We start from the raw sequence: 22,031 nt of genomic DNA, 5'->3' as shown, positions 1-22,031 counted from the left end.
TTTTTAATATGCTGTCTAGGTTGGTCATGGCTTTTCTTCCAAGGAGCAAGTGTCTTTTAATTTCATGGCTGTAGTCACCATCTGCAGTGATTTTGGAGGCCAGGAAAATAAAATCTGACACTGTTTCCCCATCTATTTGCCATAAAGTGATGGGACAGGATGCCTTGATCTTCGTTTTCTGAATGTTGAGCTTTAAGCCAACGTTTTCACTCTCCTCTTTCACTTTCATCAAGAGGCTCTCTAGTTCTTCTTTACTTTCTGCCATAAGGGTGGTGTTATCTGCATATCTGAGGTTACTGATATTTCTCCAGGCAATCTTGATTCCAGCTTGTGCTTCATCCAGCCCAGCGTTTCTCGTGATGTACTCTGCATATAAGTTAAATAAGCAGGGTGACAATATACAGCCTTGATGTACTCCTTTTCCTATTTGGAACCAGTCTGTTGTTTCATGGCCGGTTCTAACTGTTGCTTCCTGACCTGCACACAGCTTTCTCAAGAGGCAGGTCAAGTGGTCTGGTATGCCAACCTCTTGAAGAATTTTCCACAGTTTGTTTTGATTCACACAGTCAAGGGCTTTGGCATAGTGAATAAAGCAGAAATAGATATTTTTCTGGAACCCTCTTGCTTTTTCAGTGATCCAACGGATGTTGGCAATTTGATCTCTGGTTCCTCTGCCTTTTCTAAATCCAGCTTGAACATTTGGAAGTTCATGGTTCATGTATTGTTGAAGACTGGCTTGGAGAATTTTGAGCATTACTTTACTAGCATGTGAGATGAGTTTGAACATTCTTTGGCATTGCCTTTCTTTGGGATTGGGATGAAACTGACCTTTTCCAGTCCTGTGGCCGGTGCTGAGTTTTCCAAATTTGCTGGCATATTGACTGCAGCACTTTCACAGCATCGTCTTTTAGGATTTGAAATAGCTCAGCTGGAATTCTGTCACTTCCACTAGCTTTGTTCATAGTGATGCTTCCTAAGGCCCACTTGACTTTGCATTCCAGGATGTCTGGCTCTAGGTGAGTGATCACACCACTGTGATTATCTGGGTTGTGAAGATCTTTTTGTACAGTTCTTCTGCGTATTCCTGCCACCTCTTCTTAGTATCTTCTGCTTCCGTTAGAGCGTACCATTTCTGTCCTTTATTGAGCCCATCTTTGCATGAAAGGTTCCCTTGGTATCTCTAATTTTCTTGAAGAGATCTCTAGTCTTTCCCATTGCACTGATCACTGAGGAAGGCTTTCTTATTTCTCCTTGATATTCTTTGGAACTCTAAATAAATAATTTTTAAAAAAAAAAGGGCATTCTGGTTTATCCCTCAGCCCAATGTGAGCTTGGCTAGCCACTTTTCTCTGAGACCAACTTTGGTGCACCAAAAAAAAACAAGTGCGCTTGAAAAACTAAGAAATGGATCCTAAATCCTGAAAACCCCACCAAGTTAACAGCATCCTGATAAGGCTTGTCAAAAGAGCTAGACAGTCAAACTTACAACCTTGGTTCCATCTAAAAGGCAACACTGGTCGAAAATGACTCAGTGAAAAGAATGTGATGCTATGCAGGAGATACTTAAAGTATACCACAAATTAGTTTTAACATGATTGTATACTTTAAAGAGAAAATCTTAGCTTTAAGAAGCACTAGTCAGGGGCTTTCCTGGTGGTCTAATGGTTAAGAATCCACCCTGCAACCTTGGGACATCAGTTTGATCCCTGGTCCGGGAAGATCCCACATGCTGTGGGGCAACTAGGCGCCTCTGCCACAATGACTGAGCCTGTGCTCTGGGGCCCATGTGCAGCGACACATGCAGCAACCACTGAAGCCCTGAGCACCCTAGAGCCTGTACTCTGCAACAAAGAAGCCACCACAATGAGAAGCCCATACAAAGAGTAGCCCGGCTCTCTGAAACGACAGGAAGTCTGCGCACAGCAACAAATATCCAGTGTAGCCAAAAAATTAAATAACAAATGTTTATAACTACAAGTTTTCAATTATCTATACTAAAGGAGGTGCAATGTTGTATAAATAAGTCAAAACAGACAGTAAATGAAGAAATCCTAAACATTTCACTTTGGTATGTATTATGTAATTTTTCCTATAGATGTATAACCAAAATTGCATATGGGCTGAATAATAAAATGTATTTACACAGCTTGGCCATATATTAAAGGCATCATGGAAGTGAATTCAGAATAAAAGAAGAAAGCCAGTGTGAGATAAATTCCTATAGATAATTTACATGAGGATCATTTAAAACTATTATTATGTAATAGTTCCTCTCAACCTCACAGCATCCTCTTGAGGCTCAATCTTAGGCCACAGATTCTTTCAAATGAAAATCTGTAATTGTCATTTAGAAATACAAGGTGAGAACAAGTGAGTTTCCAAAAGTGAATGAATCTAGACCTGGGGAGCCATGGGACAATCATGCAACTGGTGGGTTTTGCTCCCACAGATATGTAGGTGCATTATTGTACCTACAGAGGTTGCCATTTCCTTCTCCAGGGGATCTTCCTGACCCAGGGATTGAACCCGGGTCTCCCGCCCTTGCAGGCAAAAGCTTTAACCTCTGAGCCACCAGGGAAGCCCAAGTATCAACCTAACTGCAGGTCAATTTATTTCAAAAAATCAAGCTATTCTTGAAAGTTTATGTAACAATTTCAAGTGCCAGAAAGGACTTCAGCAATCACCCTGTTTAAACCCTTTGATTTTACAGAAGAAACTGAGATACACAAAAGCTGGAACATGTCTGTCAAGCTATATAATAAAGTGAATATTTAAGTATCACTTCTTTATTGAGATATAACATGTAACACTGTGTTTTAGCTACACAACATAATGATTTGATATACACATATATAGTGAAATTATCACCACGATAAGTTTAGTTAATATCCATCATTACAATGTCACAAAAAAAACTGTGTGTGATAATAACTTTCAATATCTACAGGAAGTTCATTATCTAAATAATTCACTTATATAAATAAATAACCTATATTTCTTGTAAAAAGAGACTTTATTTTGCTTAAATTGGACCACATTATCTGCTTTATCTTAAAGTTCCCTACTGTACAACTTCAGATGTACCAAAAATAAAAGCAGTCCTCTGGAATAGAACGTTACTCCCATAAAGCCTCTCCACTATAGCACAGCAGGAACCCTCCTTTCCGATTAGTCTAACCACCTACTCTAGCCTATTTGTCAGCTCATACACCCATTCCTCAAATTTGTTATTCCATTCTGAAGGCTAGCAAATTTCTCCTACCTCGTATGTGAATACCACTCTTCTGGATCCAGGTCACACTTCACCTTGCCTCGAAGTGTTTCCTAATCACCTCCGTTCCCTCTGAATTCCCATCATGTTTACTGTCACTTTCTTGGCAGTTAGCAAATGTTACTTAGAATCCCTTACCTGATCATTAATATAGGATGCCCAGAGCTATAATTACATGTGTTTTTCCCTACCCTCAATTATCTTTTGGTAGGTGTAGTGAGAACTTGAAACAGGCACATAAAAACCAAAACAAAAACAGTTGGTGAAAAGATAAAATCGATTTTTTCCCCTTTACTAAAACGTCCTTTAATGCTGTTTATCTTTTCAATCATAAAGATACTAAAAGAATAATTATGGAAAATGGAATATTATATAACACATCTTCAATACAGCAATTCCACTTCCACCTTAAGAGTTCATCCTAAGGAATCGATCTGATCAGTGTATAAAGATTCATCACAGCATAATTTATAAGCAAAAATTGGAGAAAAAAGTTCATTAGTAGGGAATTCACCACATAAAATATGATGCCCCCATATAACTCTATTTTTATGTAGTTATTTTAAAAGCTTATTTTTAATGACATGAAAATTTTTAAGTTTTTTCTATTTTTCTCTCCACGTTTTAATAATCAGAAAAAAGCAAATCTTCTCACTCTGAAAAAAATAGAGGGTAGATTTGAAGTAACATACAACTTTATCGCTTAAGAAGTAAGACATTCGCTTAGGAAGAGAAATAGTCCCTAACAATGTATCAAAGTCAACATATAATTATTTTCATAACTAACATGTTGCTTCTTCACGCCAGAAATTTCTGAAATAATTACCCACAACTTTCTCCAAAGGAAGTGTTCACCTATTCAGAGGACATCTCTGTAAGTGGTGACAAGACAGCAATGAGTCATCAAGTCAAGTCAACAGCGACCACCACTATCATCCCATCATCAGACCAAGGAGGCAGAGGGGAAATCCACTTATTTAGCACCTATGATCAACAGATTTGAATACTGAAGTACACGAAGACCACGACGGTACTCAGCTGCCTTTTGCTGACTGGACTTCAACTTCAGTGGCTCCCACAGCCATTCCATCTCAGGCCCTCGTTCACTCTCATACACTAGCAAGGATCTCTTGGAACTGTTTCTAATTTCCAGATGCTAACTTCTGAATTTTTCTCTCTGAACTTCTATTCTGTTTACCAAGAGGAAGGGAAGACTCACGATGAGAAAACAAGTAGGACCTAGCTGGGCATACTGGAGGAACAGAAGGAAAGCCTGTGTAGCTTGAACATGGTGCACAAAGGAAAACGTCACAAAGAATAGACAGGGACCCTATCACAGAGGGCCTGACAGGTCATGATAAAGTCTCTGGATGTTGTATTTTCAAAATTTTTTACACTCCCATGGTGAGCTAATTTCATGTAAATAAAACACAGGTCTATGTTGTAAAGCTCACCTGCTCTTCCAACAGATTAAACTGCCTGCCTGCTAAGCAGCCTCTCTTAAATGTCAATACATGCAAAGCCAAATGCTTTATTTATATCTGCTAACAGACTGGGCTTCCCAGGTGGCTCAGTGGTAAAGAATCTGTCTGCCAAGCGAGAGCCATGGGATCGATCCCTGGGTCAGGAAGATCCCCTGGAGAAGGAAACAGCAACCCACTCCAGTATTCTTGCCTAGAAAATCCCATGAGAGAGGACCCTGGTGGGCTACACAACTTAGTGACTAGGCAACAACAGACCATTACCCAGGCTTGACATCTCAAAGCTGTCTTTCATTCCTTGTCTGCTGTCCACCCCCACCACCTAGGGGCTTCAGAGGCTTCCAAGTCTCCAACCTACTCCTTCTTTTCTAGTCCCAAAGCCACCATCCTAGTTCACACCAGCACCATTTCTTGGTCAGATTGCTGGAACAGTAGCCACTTTCCAGACTTTCCGTTCCTTCCACATCAAATGTATCCTGTGTGATGTCGTTTAGTTTGAAGACCATCAGCAAGCAGGTTATATACAAATTTATTAACTGAAATCCTGACTTTACTTCAAGCTCCACTCACATTTCTGCCTACTTAATATATTTATACTCAGCCTCATTCACATCTCAAATTTTAACAGGTCTAAAACTGAAGATCCTGACTTCTGATCTTCCCTCCAAACCCTCACCTGCTCCTCCCATTCCTATCTCCTGCTTCCATCTCAGTAAGTGATACCTCTACCCACCCATATACTTGAGACAGAAACCTGGAAATCATCCTTGACACTTTCTTCTCCCAAACCCCCACATTCACTCTAAAATTGATAGATTCTCTGACATACTTCTCAAATACTTCTCTCCATCACCTCTGCCACTGAGTTCCACCTGCAAAGATTCTTATTTAGGTGTTATAAGGTGCAGCCCAGGCTTTAGGAGCTTCAAAAGCTCCCCAGGTGATTCTAACATGCAGCTAAGGACTCATCCACTGCTCTACAGGTCCCAGACTCCTACTAACCTCTCCAAGGTTATTTCTACCACTTTCTCCCTTGTTCACCTAACTCCAGCCACCCTGGCCTCCCTGCTTGTTTCTTGCACATGTTGGGCACATATATTCCTCCTGGCTTTTGCCCTTGCTACTCCCTCTGCCTGGAGCGTACTCCTCCACTTTCTACTTCTACAGATATTACTCAAATATTACCTTTGTAGTGATTTAATGAGACATTCCCTGGCCATTCTATCTAAACTTGCAATACCCAACTCCACCCAAACACTCAGTATCTCTTTCTCCAGCTTTATTTTTCTCCTTGGGATTTACCACCTTCTAACATAACCATATATTTTATTTATCTTGTTTACTGCCTGAATATGCACTTCATGAGAACAGAGATTTTATCTGTTTTGTTCCTTCACTATATCCCCAGCACCTAGAACATCATCTTGCACAAGGCAAGTACTCGATTAAAAATTTAACTCCTCAGCAAGGCCTTCCCAGATTCCTCAATTAAACTTAATTTCCCCATTTACCCCTCCCATAGTAATTTATTCCCTTCCTTCATAACATTTACAGTAATTTGTAATTATATTTTATTTATTGAAGTTCCTTTCCTAGAGTGGAAATTCTCAAATATGGATTTTCTGTTTGGTTCACCATTATATACACCATTTTTCATGCATAAGTGGCACAGAGCAACTATTTAAAATTTTTTTGATGAACGAACTAATAAATGATTGAGGTCAAATAAATTTTCTGAAAGCACATTCTGATATTATTTTTTCAAAACATTTCAAAGTCTCTCCATCACTTACCACATTAAACCCTAACTGCCTGGTCTTGGTAGAAAGTGAAAGTCACTCAGTTGTATCCGATTCTTTGCGACCCCATGGACTGCAGCCTGCCAGGCTTCTTCATCCATGGGATTTTCCAGGCAAGAATACCGGAGTGCGTTGCCATTTCCTTCTCCAGGAGATCTTACCGCCCCAGGGATTGAACCCAGGTCTCCCATATTGTAGGCAGACGCTTTACCTTCTGAGCCACCAGGGAAGACAGCCCATATTCTGAGCCAATTTACTTTCCTTTTTTATCTCCTATTTTCCCATGTGTCTTCTCCTTCAGCTACACTATACTGCTCATTATTTCCAGTACACACCCTATACTAACAATGCATTTCCTCACCTCCACATTTTTGCTCTCGACATTCCTTCTGCCTGAACTAACTTTTTATTTCCGCCTATCAAAATTCCAGCCTTTAAAATACCTACCCTTCAAAGTCCAGTTCAAATGCAACCTTTACAAAGACAGTCTTTCCACCCTAACTTTCCCAACTGAATGGTGTCTTCCTTTTGTTTTTTTTGGCTGCACCACACAGCATGGGGAACCGTAATTTCCTGGCCATGGGTCAAACCAGTGCCCCCTGTAGTGGAAACACCAAGTCTTAACCACTGGACAGCCAGGGAAGTCCCTCTTTCCCTTCTAAACACCAAAATACTGGGTTGGCCTAAAAGGTCAATCGGGTTTTTCCACAACATCTTACAGAAAAACTTGACGACTTTATACAGCACTTTATATAATACCACAACAGAACATATAATATTGGTTTAATTCCCCACTTATTTCAGAACATATCCTTTACCAAACCTTTTGTTTACAGTCACTCAATAGGTATCTGTTGAAGTCAGTTAACACCACCAGTCCAGTCTCTGTCATAAAACATATTTAAATTTGGGGGGAAGGGTGTTTTCTTTCACAAGACTCTTAAATGACCAAAAGATTTAAAGCTGCAGTAACAGATTCTTAGCCTTAACCTTCCCTTCTATGCCTTTTCTGGAAAGGTAAGATCTTCCCAAAAGCAATTTTTGCAGCTCAGATTTTCTAATTTTTATTTAAATTTATTTATTTTTAATTGAAGGATAATTGCTTTTCAATATTGTGTTGGTTTCTGTCATGTATCAACACGAATCAGTGACAGGGTATACCGGATGTCCCCTCCCTCTTAAACTTCCCTCTCACCCCACCCTACCAATCTAGGTTATCACAGAGCACCAGATTTGGCAGCTCCAATTTTTTTTAATATGTTCAACTGCTTGAAAAAAAAGTGTTAAGCTACATGTGCTACTATGTGACTAAACTCCCACAGTGAGAAACTGAAAGTGAAAGTCACTCAGTTGTGTCTTACTCTCTGCGACCCCACGCACTATAGTCCATGGAATTCCCCAGGCCAGAATACTGGGGTGGGTAGCCTTTCCCTTCTCCAGGGGATCCTCTCAACCCAGGGATAGAACCCAGGTCTCCCGAATTGCAGGTGGATTCCTCACGAAGCTCAGCCACAAGGGAAACTCCATAAGCCATGTCAAAATTGGTTACCCTATGATTATGACATGTTTGAAGGACTAGCTGAAAATCTGAATGCCTTAAATTCTGCTGTTTGAAAACAATAATTACTAGAAAACTATTTTTGTTCAAAAAAATCTGAAACTTTTTAGAATCTTTCAAGATCCCATTACTTTGCCAACAAAGGTCCATCTAGTCAAGGCTATGGTTTTTCCAGTAGTCATGTGTGGATGAGAGGGTTGGACTATAAAGAAAGCTGAGCACCGAAGAATTGATCCTTTTGAACTGTAGTGCTGGAGAAGACTCTTGAGAGTCCCTTGGACTGCAAGGAGATAAAACCAGTCCATCCTAAAGGAAATCAGTTCTGAATATTCACTGGAAGGACAGATGCTGAAGCTGAAACTTCAATGCTTTGGCCACCTGATGTGAAGAACTGACTCATCTGAAAAGACCCTGATGCTGGGAAAGACTGAATGTAGGAGGAGAAGGGGACGACAGAGGATGAGATGGCTGGATGGCATCACCAACTCAATGGACATGAGTTTGAGCAAACTCCAGGAGTTGGTGATGGACAGGGAGGCCTGGCGTGTTACAATCTATGGGGTTGCAGAGTCGGACACAACTGAGCGACTGAACTGAAGTATCCCTTCATTTCTCCATCACATTAAATATTGTTAAGTAACAGTACTAGCAATCCAGTAAAATTCTACCATGAAACACTTGTTGTACCTCAAATAATATATACCTTTGTTACCCTACCCACTGCGGTTCCCAAAGTGTAGTTCATAAATCCCTGAAAGTCCATTTCAGTGAGTTTGCTGAAACTACTTTCACAGTATTAAGAAATTTTTGCCTTTTTCATTGTCTCGGCATTTGCACTGGTATACAACAAAATCGAAGCCTTAGTATAAAGAAAGGTAATGGCATCAAACTGTACTAAAGTCATGCGTGTCTTTTACCATCATGGACTATTCTTTTGAAAAAGTCAATTTCACTTGAAAATATTCCTGAGGAAGCAGTATTAATTTTATTAAATCTGAGCCCTTGTATGGGTCTTTTAAATATTCTGCATGATGAAATGGGAAGTACGCAGATAGCACTTCTATAGGATACTCAAGTACATTGGCAGTCTCCAGGAAAACCTCTTGTGACTCTTGATTTGTGAGCTAAACTAACTGCTTTTTTCATGGAATACTACTTTTACTTGGAACAAAGGGCAAACTGTGGTTATTCAGACATGAATATTTAGCAGACATTTTCTTGAAAATGAAGTGATTCTGTCACTTCAAGGAAGACAACTGACAGTATTTGTAACTAATGGCAAAATCAAACTTTTTAATCAAAAATTAAAATCTTGGAAATATTGTAGCTGCATACATTCCCAATACTTAAAAATCTTTCTGATAAGGAGAATGATATTAGCTAATGTGGTTTTTTTGGTATCATATTATGAAATGTGTCATTTGGAAGATGTGTAACTCAATGAACCAACATTTCCAAACAACCAATGCATGGTATCATAAAATCAAGTATCAGTTAAAGATCTATTTAAAGTACAAGAAAAACCAATGAATTTTAATATACAACATGATTTCAGATTCCACACTGCAAAGTAACTCATGAAGAAACTACTGATTATCAAGTTTTGGTGTAGTATCAGAGAATATGCACAGCTGTCTGAAAATGCTCCTCCCTTTTCCAACTACAAGTACTTTGAGGACATATTTTCTTCATATATTTCAATCAAAACAATCTATCACATCAGGTTGAATATAGAAGCAGACATGATAGTTTAGCTGTCTTCTATTAAGCTGGATATTTAAGAGATTTGCAAAAATCTAAAAATGCCACTTCTAACTTTTTAGTTACTTTTCATAAAAATATATTATTTAATATATTTAAAGTAATTGATATTTTAAAATGCTTTACGTTTTAATTTCTAATTTAGTAACTATGAATAGATACAAATTACACAAAGAAAAACTCAAAACTCAATTTTTAAGAGTGTAAAGAGTCTGAAACCAAAAAGTTTTGAGAACCACTGCTTAAGAGAACTTGCTTCTGATTCCAGCCACCCTCAAAACTGCTTTGTGTATCCTCAACCAGAGTTGAACCTGAGGCAGATATCTGGTCCGGGGGAAGCCAAACCTTAGACTGACGAAATCAAATATTGCTCAGGAATCTGAATTAAGCTTCATGGATCCTAAAGGTCTGTATGTGGTGGAACACTAGAATCTATTAAGTCTAACTGCTAAAATACCTGAACTATTTCAGTGCCAGCCCTTTCTGAAGCCCTGGTCAGCTTTTCCTCGGATTCTATAACAGCTATTTCCTTTTGATAAATCTTTTATATGAGCTATTTTAAATAGGCTTATTTTCCTTATGATCAAGAGAGTCTTAATACCATAGAACCTCAATGTCATTACAAAAACCGTTTAATTTGGGTCCTTATATGAGACAACAAACTATAACAAGGCTCCCCTCCATTTGAAGATAATATTCCTATATAAAAGTAAGTATCACTCCAACAAAATTAAAAACTGAATGGAAATTATTGGTTCACTCAGAATAAGAGACAAACTTAATACCCAGCTGTTACATAAGAGAGGCTTGATAATTTTCTTTCTCTTGGAGAAGGCCCTTATATATATTATGTCAATATAATTTAGACAGCCTATGGTGTCATTAAACCACACCAATCTGACAGGGTTTTTCACAGAGGCTGATGAACCAAAAAAGAACAAGGTAGTGAGACCTGCCCTACCAGACAAAACAACTATTATAAAGCTATGACAATTAAGACAGTGTAGTATCAGCACAAAATATGCAAACAGACCAATGGTACAGAATACAGAGAACACAAACACAAACCCTCATACATTCGGAAGCATGTTAAGTGGCATCATGTCATCCAGTCCCATCATTTCATGGCATCACTGAGACCATGGCATCAAATCCCATCACTTCATGGTAAATAGTTGGGAAACAATGGAAACAGTGACAGACTATTTTCTTGGGCTCCAAAATCACTGCAGACAGTGACTGCAGCCATGAAATTAAAAGACACTTGCTCCCTGGAAGAAAATCTATGACCAACCTAGACAGCATATTAAAAAGCAGACATTACTCTGCCGACAAAGGTAAGTGTAGTCAAAGCTATGGTTTTCTCAGCAGTTATGTATGGATGTGAGAGTTGGACTAGAAACAAAGCTGAGCGCCGAAGAATTGATGCTTTTGAACTGTGGTGTGTTGGAGAAGACTCTTGAGAGTCCCTTGGACTGCAAGGAGATCCAACCAGTCTATCCTACAGGAAATCAGTCCTGAATATTCATTGGAAGGACTGATGCTGAAGCTCCAATACTATGGCCACCTGATGCGAAGAACTGACTCATTGGAAAAGACCCGGATGCTGGGAAAGACTGAAGGCAGGAGGAGAAGGGGACGACAGAGGATGAGATGGTTGGATGCCACCACGGACTCAATGGACATGAGTCTGAGCAAACTCCAGGAGTGATTGGTGATGGACAAGAAAGCCTGGTATGCTGCAGTCCACGGAGTCGCAAAGAGTCAGACATGACTGAACTAAACTGAACTGAAATGTTATCATAAAGTTACAGTGGGCAAACATCACTATTCAACACATGATGGTGGCTTACCAAGTGATCTTTATGGAAAGAAATTTAACCCTATTTTGGGTTATCCTAATAAAAAAAAATTAGATCTCTATGTAACACTATACATCAAAATAAATTCTAGATGGATTAAAAACCTAAATGTGAAAAGTGTAACTTTAAAACTTGTAGAAGAAAACACAGGATGTAACTATTACCTCACAAAAAACATACACCATAAAAGAAAAAAAAATCTTTAAAGTTTAGTTTCAAAAAAAGATAAGGCTAAAAAACACATTAAAATATACGCATTAGGATGGCTACTATTTTTTTTTTAAAAAAAGCACAGGATAACAAGTACTGCCAAAGACAGAAAAACTGGAACCCTAGAATGTAATACAGTGCAGCCACTACATTAAACTGTGTGGAGTTTCCTCAAAAAATGTAAAAATAGAATTAACATATGATTCAGCAATTCCACTTCTGGGTATAAACCCAAAAGAACTGAAACCAGAGTCTCAAAGAGATATTTGTCCACCTATGTTCAGAGCAGCATTATTCACAAGAGCAAAAGGTGGCGGCAACCCAAGTATCCATTGGTGGATGAATGGATAAACAAAATGTAATTATATACAAACAAGGGAATATTATGCAGTCTCCGAAAGGAAGGAAATTCTGACGGCATGGATGAACCTCATGGATATCATGCTAAGTAAAATAAGCCAGATATCAAAGGACAGGTACTACATGATTCCACTCATATGAAGTATCTAAAGTAGTCAAAATCATAGAAACAGAAAGTAGTACCTGTTTTAAATACCAAGAAAAGGACTGCGTAAATCTCCAATCAAGGTAAATGATTACACATACATCTCTTCTTCCTTACAAATAAACAGACTGCTAGGAGGAATTAGAGGCCTTCAGAGAACTACTGCAAGCTCTTCGTTGATACAGCTGGTGCCTCAGCCCGAAGATTTATGCCAACAGCTTCTTAGAAAGCAGCACTAAAGAATAAAGGTCTTTGGGAACAGCCTTGGTGGTCCAGTGGTTAAGACTTCATGATTCCATCATAACGGGTGCACGTCTGATCCCCAGTTGGGGAACTAAGATCCCATATGCTGCACGGCACAGTAAAAAAAAATTTTTTTTAATTTTTTGAATTGTTAAAAAAAAAAAGAATAAAGGTTTTCACAGTCAAGTAAGGGTTACTGCCCAACAGTATAATTCCCATTTTGAGGTCTGCATCCAGCATTCCCAAAGCTGCATGACCAACTTTGCCACACACAGCAACTGTACAACTCCTGCCAATTCTATTAAAGCATGACCATAGTCTCAAGAATGAAGGGCCAAGTGTTTCCTAAAGAGGCTAAGCTTCAAAATCTTTTTTTACTAGAACAGGAGCTTGTCAAAAACAAAAGTAAAGGAAGCTACTGGAATGATTCACCATAACTGAAAACAAACACAAGAAACAGGTGTGCTTCCCTGAATACACAAGCAAAATTTAATAAGGAGCCAGTACTGTTATGAAACCAGGTTGAGAATAAGCTTATAAAATCTGAAAGTAAACATGACAAGACGGCAAAAAGAAAAATGAATTTCAGATAAATATCAGAATACTGTTATTGTCAGGCTGTGAGTAACCTGAAATCAGTAAGTTACTCAAAATATCACTAAATGGTGAAGAGTCTTATAAATCATTTTCTGCTAAGGCAGGTACATTTCATGCAAAGATGGGAACAATAAAGGACAGAAATGGTATGGACCTAACAGAAGCAGAAGATGTTAAGAAGAGGTGGCAAGAATACACAGAAGAACTATACAAAGATCTTCATGACCCAGATAATCGTGATGGTATGATCACCAACCTAGAGCCAGACATTCTGGAATGCAAAGTCAAGTGGGTCTTAGGAAGCATCACTACGAACAAAGCTAGTGGAGGTGATGGAATTCCAGTTGAGCTATTTTAAATCCTGAAAGACGATGCTGTGAAACTGCTGCACTCATTATGCCAGCAAATTTTGAAAACTCAGCAGTGGCCACAGGACTAGAAAAGGTCAGTTTCATTCCAATCCCAAAGAAAGACAATGCCAAAGAATGCTCAAACTACCACACAATTGCACTCATCTCACATGCTAGTAAAGTAATGCTCAAAATTCTCCAAGTCAGGCTTCAACAATACATGAACCATGAATTTCCAGATGTTCAAGCTGGATTTAGAAAAGGCAGAGGAACCAGAGATCAAATTGCCAACATCCGTTGGATCACTGAAAAAGCAAGAGGGTTCCAGAAAAATATCTACTTCTGCTTTACTGACTATGCCAAAGTCTTTGACTCTGTGGATCAAAACAAACTGGAAAATTCTTCAAGAGACGGGCATACCAGACCACCTGACCTGCCTCTTGAGAAATCTGTATGCAGGTCAGGAAGCAACAGTTAGAACCGGCCACAGAACAACAGACTGGTTTCAAACAGGGAAAGGACTATGTCAAGGATATATACTGTCACCTGCTTATTTAACTTATATGCAGAGTACATGATGAGAAATTCTGGGCTGGATGAAGCACAAGCTGGAATCAAGATTGCCTGGAGAAATACCAATAACCTCAGATATGCAGATGAAACCACCCTTATGGCAGAAAGCAAAGAAGAACTAAAGAGCCTCTTGATGAAAGTGAAAGAAGAGAGTGAAAAAGTTGGCTTAAAACTCAACATTCAGAAAACCAAGATCATGGCATCCGGTCCCATCACTTCATGGCAAATAGATGGGGAAATAGAGCAAACAGTGAGAGACTTTATTTTGGGGGGCTCTAAAATCACCACAGATGGTGACTGCAGCCATGAAATTAAAAGATGCTTGCTCCCTGGAAGAAAAGCTATGACCAACCTAGACTGCATATTAAAGAGCAGAGACGTTACTTTGCCAACAAAGGTCCGTCTAGTGAAAGCTACGGTTTTTCCAATAGTCACGTATGGATGTGAGAGTTGGACTATGAAGAAAGCTGAGTGCCGAAAAATTGATGCTTTTGAAATGTGGTGTTGGAGAAGACTCTTGAGAGTCCCTTGGACTGCAAGGAGATCCAACCAGTCCATCATAAAGGAAATCAGTCCTGAATATTCACTGGAAGGACTGATGCTGAAGCTGAAACTCCAATACTTTGGCCACCTGATGTGAAGAACTGACTCACTGGAAAAGACCCTGATGCTGGGAAAGATTGAAGGCGGGAGGAGAAGGGGACGACAGAGGACGAGATGGGTGGATGGCACCACCAACTCAATGGACATGAGTTTGAGTAAACTCCGCAAGTTGGTGATGGACAGGGAGGCCTGGCATGCTGCAGTCCATGGGGTTGCAAAGAGTTGGACACGACTGAGTGACTGAACTGACTGACTGAGGAATTAGTTTAGACCCTAAAACAAGTTTAGAATATAGCTCCACTGTATCTTTCCCTTGTATTAACTTTTATTAGTGTGATGGGTTTTCAGGAAACACTGAGGATGTATCAACATTTCTGAGTCCACAGCACACAACAGAAATCCACATTTAGTGCTGTTCCAGACCATGTGTTAAGACAGCTAGATATTAGAGCTCATGGCCTATGTGAAAATTTTCCTTAATTATGAATAATTTGTCACTTTTTCATGATGAAATCTAGTGATAATGAAAAATATATGTTATTACAGCATAATCTTACATAACACTCCAACTGTGTTGGAGAAACGCATGTAAATAAGGAAAAGGGGGGAAAGACAAACACACACTTATACACGTACGCACAAAGGTATATAATGCTCAAAACCCCACATCTCGAAAATATTATATACAAATTTTGTTTATAAATTTCATCTTGTATACCTTTCATCTCAGAAAAAAAGCAAGTTTGTTCATGAGAAAAGAAATTCCCCAGTCTCTTCTATGCTGTGCTGTGCTTAGTCATGTCTGACTCTCTGCCACCCTATGGACTGTAGCCCGCCAGGCACCTCTGTCCATAAGAATTCTCCAGGCAAGAATACTGGAGTGGGGATTCATGTCAATGTATGGCAAAACCAGTACAGTATTGTAAAGTGAAATAAAGTAAAAATAAAAATAAACATAAAAAAGAATACTGGAGTGGGTAACCATGCCCTCCTCCAGGGGATCTTCCTAACCCAGGGATCGAACCCAGGTCTCCTGCATTGCAGGTGGATTCTTTTACTGTCTGAGCCACCAGGGAAGTCCAGTCTCTTCTATAGCTAACGCTATATTAATGATGTGGGGTTGGGAAGCAATGCTCTCTTGAGAGATACTAGCTGTTTTTTACAAAGATAAGAAATCTGTGAGGTCTAAGATTCAGAATCCAACAATGCCAGTGACACAGAAATGAATCAAACACTAGGTGCACTGCGTTAAAAGGACACCTTTAATTGTTAGAACTGGGGGCCAGACGCTCCATACGGAGATGAACACAGTTTATTAAAATGGAAGGAAGTGTACTATAGATATATAAGCATACAGAGGTGAGGTGAGGGGACATCTGAGACAAGAAAAAAACAAAGTGATTCAGCGACTTCCTCTCCTAGAAGCTCATACACCAAGTGTAAAGGGCTCCCAAAGGTGAAACATGGGACATTTCGAGCATCCCCCAAAAAAGTCTGTAATTATTGGTAAAATTACAGAGTAATTGGTAAATTACACAGTAAATTAAAATCCATGAGTTTATAAAGATACCAAAACAGAGCAAAAAAAAAAAATCATTTCCTATCATTAGAGGTATACGAACTTCTTACTCAGAAAATTGCTAAAGGATTCTGAGTAAATTAAGAATTTATCTGAACTTTTGGAAAGAAATTATAATCTATTCCTAACTGATGAGCGATATCTTCACAGATGATGGAAGGCTAATCAATGTAAAAGGAATGCTAGAATTAGAAAATTACCATTTTGTAATAACCAAAGAAATAGCTGATTCAGGCAAAGATTGTTATCAGTAGGTGATAAAGGCTACTGAAGAAGCATAAGAGTACTGTGTCAAAGTGTCACTACTCTACAGATTACCTGCTAATTACAAAGTCTTTACAATGGAGAGATCTGGTATTTATCATCTTGAACAAACAAATCCATCACCATTCACAGTCAGACATTATGACATGATGTTTCTCTTACTGTGATGTGACATGAGGTACAGAGCATCACCTATGAAGTATTATTACCAAAAATGTTTAACTGAATCTAACCAAGACTTCACTGCCAGTTTGTAAGGAAATATGGGGATAAAGGAATAAATTAAATGAAACTAAGAGGAAATCCCAGTTTCTCAGAAAACTCTGGAAGTGATATATTATACAAGACAAATGGCCTGTCTTCAAAAGGAAAGACTGCATCGCTCCTAAATAAAGTGTTCTAGATTTAAAACGAGACTAAGGAAACATTTTTGGAGAAAAAATGCCAATAGCTAACAAGTGTTGTGTTGGAGACAACTGGGAAAACCTGAACATGAACTAGATATTAGATGGTACTGGAAAAGTATTGTTAATTGCCTCCGCTGTAACAATGTATTGTAAGATCAATGAACTAAACAATGTCTATTTTTAAAAGATACACTAAAGTATTTAAAGTATTAAAGTATAAACATGTCATGACATCTACAATGTAAAGATTATATATTATATATAAACACATATGCACATATAAAGTGGCTTCCCAGGTGGCTCAGCAGTAAAGAATCTGCCTGCAATGCAGGAGACCGGGGTTCGATCCCTGAGTTGGGAAGATCTCCTGAAGGAGGGCATAGCAACCCACTCCATTATATTTGCTGAAGAATCCCACGGACAGAGAAGTCTGGTGGGCTACAGTCCATCGGGCCACAAAGAGTTGGACACAACCAAAGTGACTGAGTACGCATGCATGCACATATATAGATAAAACAAATACAGTAAAACATGAAAACCTGTTGGAATCTAGGGAGTAATTGGTATAAAGATGACAACTGTACTATTCTTTCAATTTTTCTGTATGTTTACAATTTTTTACCTAGACGGCTCAAAATGCACTTCCTTTCCTCCAGGAAGGCCTCCCAAATGAACTCTCTACTCTCACAATTCATAGTGACGCGCACATCCTGCAACTATCATTAAGAGTACCAGTAGCAATATTCTGTGCAGGCACTCAGAAAAGCATCTTAAATAACTGGGTTAGTCTTTTAATTTCTCAACAGAGTAGCAGTTCACTTGTATACACAATCTTGAGTCACAGCTCTCAAAGGGAGATCATCAAACATCACTTATGGGCTTACAGAATTTCCCATGGAGAAACAATCAGCAAGAGTGATAGGGAGAAATTAGAATACAGGTTCTACATGTCTTCCTAGCATTGCTTTTAAAAAGCCATGCTATCCAGGCATATGACTTTATTCTCATGAGATTATTCTTCAGTCCAACACTATCTTTCACCACCACCCCTGGTCTGCAAAACAGTGACAGTATTTATCCACAACTCCAGGGGATAATGAAGCTTAACAAGCTACATAATGAACTTTAAAATCTTACACAAAAGAGTGCACAAAGTTTTATTGTTTTTGTTGTTGTTTTGTTTTTTTTTGGCTGAATTGTGAAGCATGCAGGATCTTAGTTCCCTGACCAGGGATCAAACCCATGCCCACTGTACTGGAAGCATGGATTTTCCACATTGGACTGCCAGGGAAGTCTCCTGCAGGAAGTTTAAAAAATCAGATAGTACAGTGCTGGTGAAGAAAGAGCAAGTGCTGTCACACTCCTGGCAGGAATATAAATTAATACAACTTTTATGAAAAGCAATTTAGCAATATTTAACAACATTAAAAATCCATATAGCTTTCCACCTGGAATTAATCCAACAGACACCGATATACATAAAAAGGACATGTGAGGAATTAATTGTAGCACTGGAAACAACCTAACTATCCAATAAAAGCTGGCTGGATAATCGCACATCTATACATTGGAATATCTGCCAGCTTTCAAAACGGAAGAGAAAAAAAAAAAAAAAGGGAAGAGCTACTCTATGTACTGTATGAAATGACAGCCAAGATATACTAAGTGAAAAAAGGAAAGTGCAGAATAGTAGGTATAGAATCTTACCATTTGTATAAACAACAATTAAAAACAAAAAACACCAAAGAATATACACTTGTATATGCATGTAAAAGCCTTATCTATGACAAGGTACACAAGATACAGGTAACAATTTCCTTCGAGGGAGGTATCTAGAAGGATGAAAGGAGGACAGAAGAGGAAAGGAGGACATACTCTATGTAGTTTCTGATTTTTGTATCGTATGTGTGTACATGTGTTATCCATTTTAAAGAGTTATTTTTTTAAACAAGGCTCTACACCAATTTAGGGCTTCCCAGGTGGCGCTAGTGGTAAAGAATTCATCTGCCAACGCAGAAGACATAACAGATGTTGGTTCAATCCCTGGGTCAAGAAGATCCCCTGGAGTAGGAAACTGCAACATGCTCCAGTGTTCTTACCTGGAAAATTCCATGGACAGGGGAGCTACCGTTTACGGGGCAGCAAAGAGTTAGACAGAACTGAGCGACTGAACACACTGCACCAATCTGAATTATTTAATTAATACTTATCTTAACCTAAAAGCATTTCATGTCTTCACACCATACAACTTTTTTATGAGACTTCAGTAAATTCAACCAAATAAAAACAAAGCACCCTATATGACAGAAGTCTACCGAGAAGAAAAATGGACATTTATTGCCTCCATTTTACTTCAAAATTTTACCAGACTAGGGGACTTCCCTGGTTGCCCAGTGGTTAAGGCTGTGCTTCCACTGCAGGTGGCCAGGGTTCAATCCCTGCTCTGGGAACTAAGATCCCGCATGCTGCATGCATGGCCAAAACTTTTAAAAATTAAAGAAATAAAAAAGATTTTACCAAACTACCTGACAGAAGTCTGGACATAGGCAACATTAAACATCTCCAAGCACTAAACTAACCACTATGAAGAGCTCTAAAAGGGTAAGTCCCAAAGTATCAAACGGACATCAACCACCCCCAGCCTAAGCACGAGGTGGTCACAATAACTTATACTTCTCAGTCTTCACACAAGAAAAAAGATGAATGTCCAGCTCTTTCAAAGGATACAAGAAGATATATGCCCCCCAAATTCTTGCGCTTCCCGTGTCATTGCTTGGCTCCAGCTGTAACCATGACAACAGAAAACAGCAGGAAAGACAGCTGAACCATGCAAAGGCCAGAGTAAAATGAGGAAGTAAAAATATATATTTTAAAGCCCAAGAACTTAAGGCCCTAGAGTTAAGAATGACAGCCCCTTCTCCCCAAAAAAGCCTTGAGAGAGGAGTATCAAAGAAAGAACACAAAGGAAAGAAAAGAGAAAATAAGGCTTCCCAATAATATGTCTGACTCAATGGACATGAGTTTGAGTGAACTCCGGGAGTTGGTGATGGACAGGGAGGCCTGGCCTGCTGCAATTCATGGGGTTGCAGAGTCGGACACGACTGAGTGACTAAACTGAACTGAACAACATGTCCCATTCCTAAGTTATCCAGACAGGAAGCAAGGTTGGCAAAGACAACTAAAAGAACACCGAAAATGTGCCCCACCACCACCCCCCAACAATTTAACTATTCACTTCAATGCTACTCAGCAAACCTTTTGCTTGTAAGAGTGTATCATCTCTTCACCCTGTTCTGATGGCAGCAACTATTCAAGAGTGGCAACACAGGAGCAAATAAGGGACCATGTATAATCTGCCAACTGAAAACACAGGTTCTAGATCACTGAGATATTACTGCATCTTAAAGTTCATTTTAAAAACTGCTCTTTGTTATTTGCAAATGTGAAAGAAACACCACTGTTGTTACTTAAAACTTCCACTGGCTAAGTTATTGTTCACCAGTAGTTTCAGATTGCTTTTTTCATGTGCTATGCAAAACATCAATGATGCACAGCTAAAAACGGAAACACTAAAGAAGATCTTTTACCAAAAGAGAGGCAAATAGGTCACACCGAGGAGGACTAGAGATCAGAGAACACAGATGTCTTGATTTACAGTTACTACTCTAAGCATTATACTCTTTGCTCTTTATCTGGTTCTGTGAGAATAATAAATAATTTTACTAAAAGGAATCCCCCCTTACTTTCTTTTTTATGGCCCTAGTCCTCCTTAGAAAGGCTACCAAAATCCCTTGCCAAAACAATTGCCACCTACTCCTAAATTTAGAGGAGGTTTGCATTAGCGATACAACATGACGATGGAAGAATCCGAGGAAAGAAAACGAATACCAGAACTATAAAGTTCCAATGACAGTTTCCAAAGAAGGGTCAGCGTGGGGAATGCTGGCTCTCGGAGGCGTTTGGAGCCTGGGAGTCCCTATAACAACACAAGACGTGAAAGGTGCTTTGTCATAAATTCCCTCAAATAATTTAAACCCTCCCTTTTGGAGAGAAGCAACAGGCCCACTAGCTGGCACCAAGTCTAACCCACTGCCTAGGAAGAAGGCGGGCGCGCGGTCAAGTGGCTCTTTATCCCGCAGGTCCCTGCAACACGGCGATGCGCATGCGCCCCGAGGGCAGCGACCAAGCACCCCTAGCTCGTTCACACTCGAGCATGCGCAGTCACCCATCTCGCCGCAGGCGACAGCTCACTATTTAGCAAGGGGGATGGGACTGGGAAAATTATGGGGGGGGGGCCGAAGGCAGGGGGCGCGTTTGTGTCTCCTGAATGCTTGGAATTAGGAGAAGGCACGACTGCTGGCATTCGCGGGCCATGTAATCCGGGATGTGGGAAATGGGGCAGAAAAGAGTCTATGTGCGGCGCGGGGTGGTGGGGGGGAGAGTGGGGGGTCAGTCACCTCTTAAGGGAGACACCCCCCCCCCACTCAGACAGGACAACCCTTTCCCTCGACTTTCCTCCCCCCACTCACCTGAGAGCGGCGGCGACAGCTGCTGGTCCCCGTCCCCCTGCGCTCGCCTCATACTGTCCGCAACATCCGGGACCTGCGAGACCGCCGATACACAAATACACACACACACACAAGGAGCGCGCACACTCACACACACACACACACACCGAAACACACCGGCCGGGGCGTCATGGCGTCAGCACGTCGACGCAGCAAGCGCGTACCCGCCGGGGCCCCACCCCGCGCGGCCTCCGCCTCCTCTACTCCGCTCCCCTCCCCTTTTTAGATTCTCCAGGTCCTCCTCCCTCTGCCTCAAGACTCCGCCTACCTTCCCTAGTGCGCATGCGTCCCGTGTGTCGCCAGGGCCCGAAGATTTGAAGGGAAGGAGGGGCTTGGGAAAAAAGAGGCGGGAACTCGCGGAGGGTCGCGTGTAGGGCGAGGCAGGCTGCGCAGAGGTGCG

The 22,031-nt window shown here is 40.0% G+C and overlaps 1 protein-coding gene across 2 annotated transcripts in view; it reads right to left on the bottom strand.

Moving 5' to 3' along the window:
* SPOP (speckle type BTB/POZ protein) overlaps window positions 1–21,827 on the bottom strand; it is an 80,685-nt gene extending 58,858 nt beyond the window's left edge. Inside the window, exon 1 of one of the 2 annotated variants that reach the window (XM_018064908.1) lies at window positions 21,593–21,827. The gene's annotated coding sequence lies outside the window, so the exon portion shown is untranslated. The remainder of the gene's footprint in view (window positions 1–21,592) is intronic. The other variant, XM_018064907.1, reaches the window with a different exon arrangement.

This window comes from Capra hircus, chromosome 19, assembly GCF_001704415.2.
Source record: "Capra hircus breed San Clemente chromosome 19, ASM170441v1, whole genome shotgun sequence".
In the NCBI taxonomy this organism is placed as follows: Eukaryota; Metazoa; Chordata; class Mammalia; order Artiodactyla; family Bovidae; genus Capra; species Capra hircus.
This window is presented reverse-complemented; position numbering and strand designations above follow the sequence as displayed.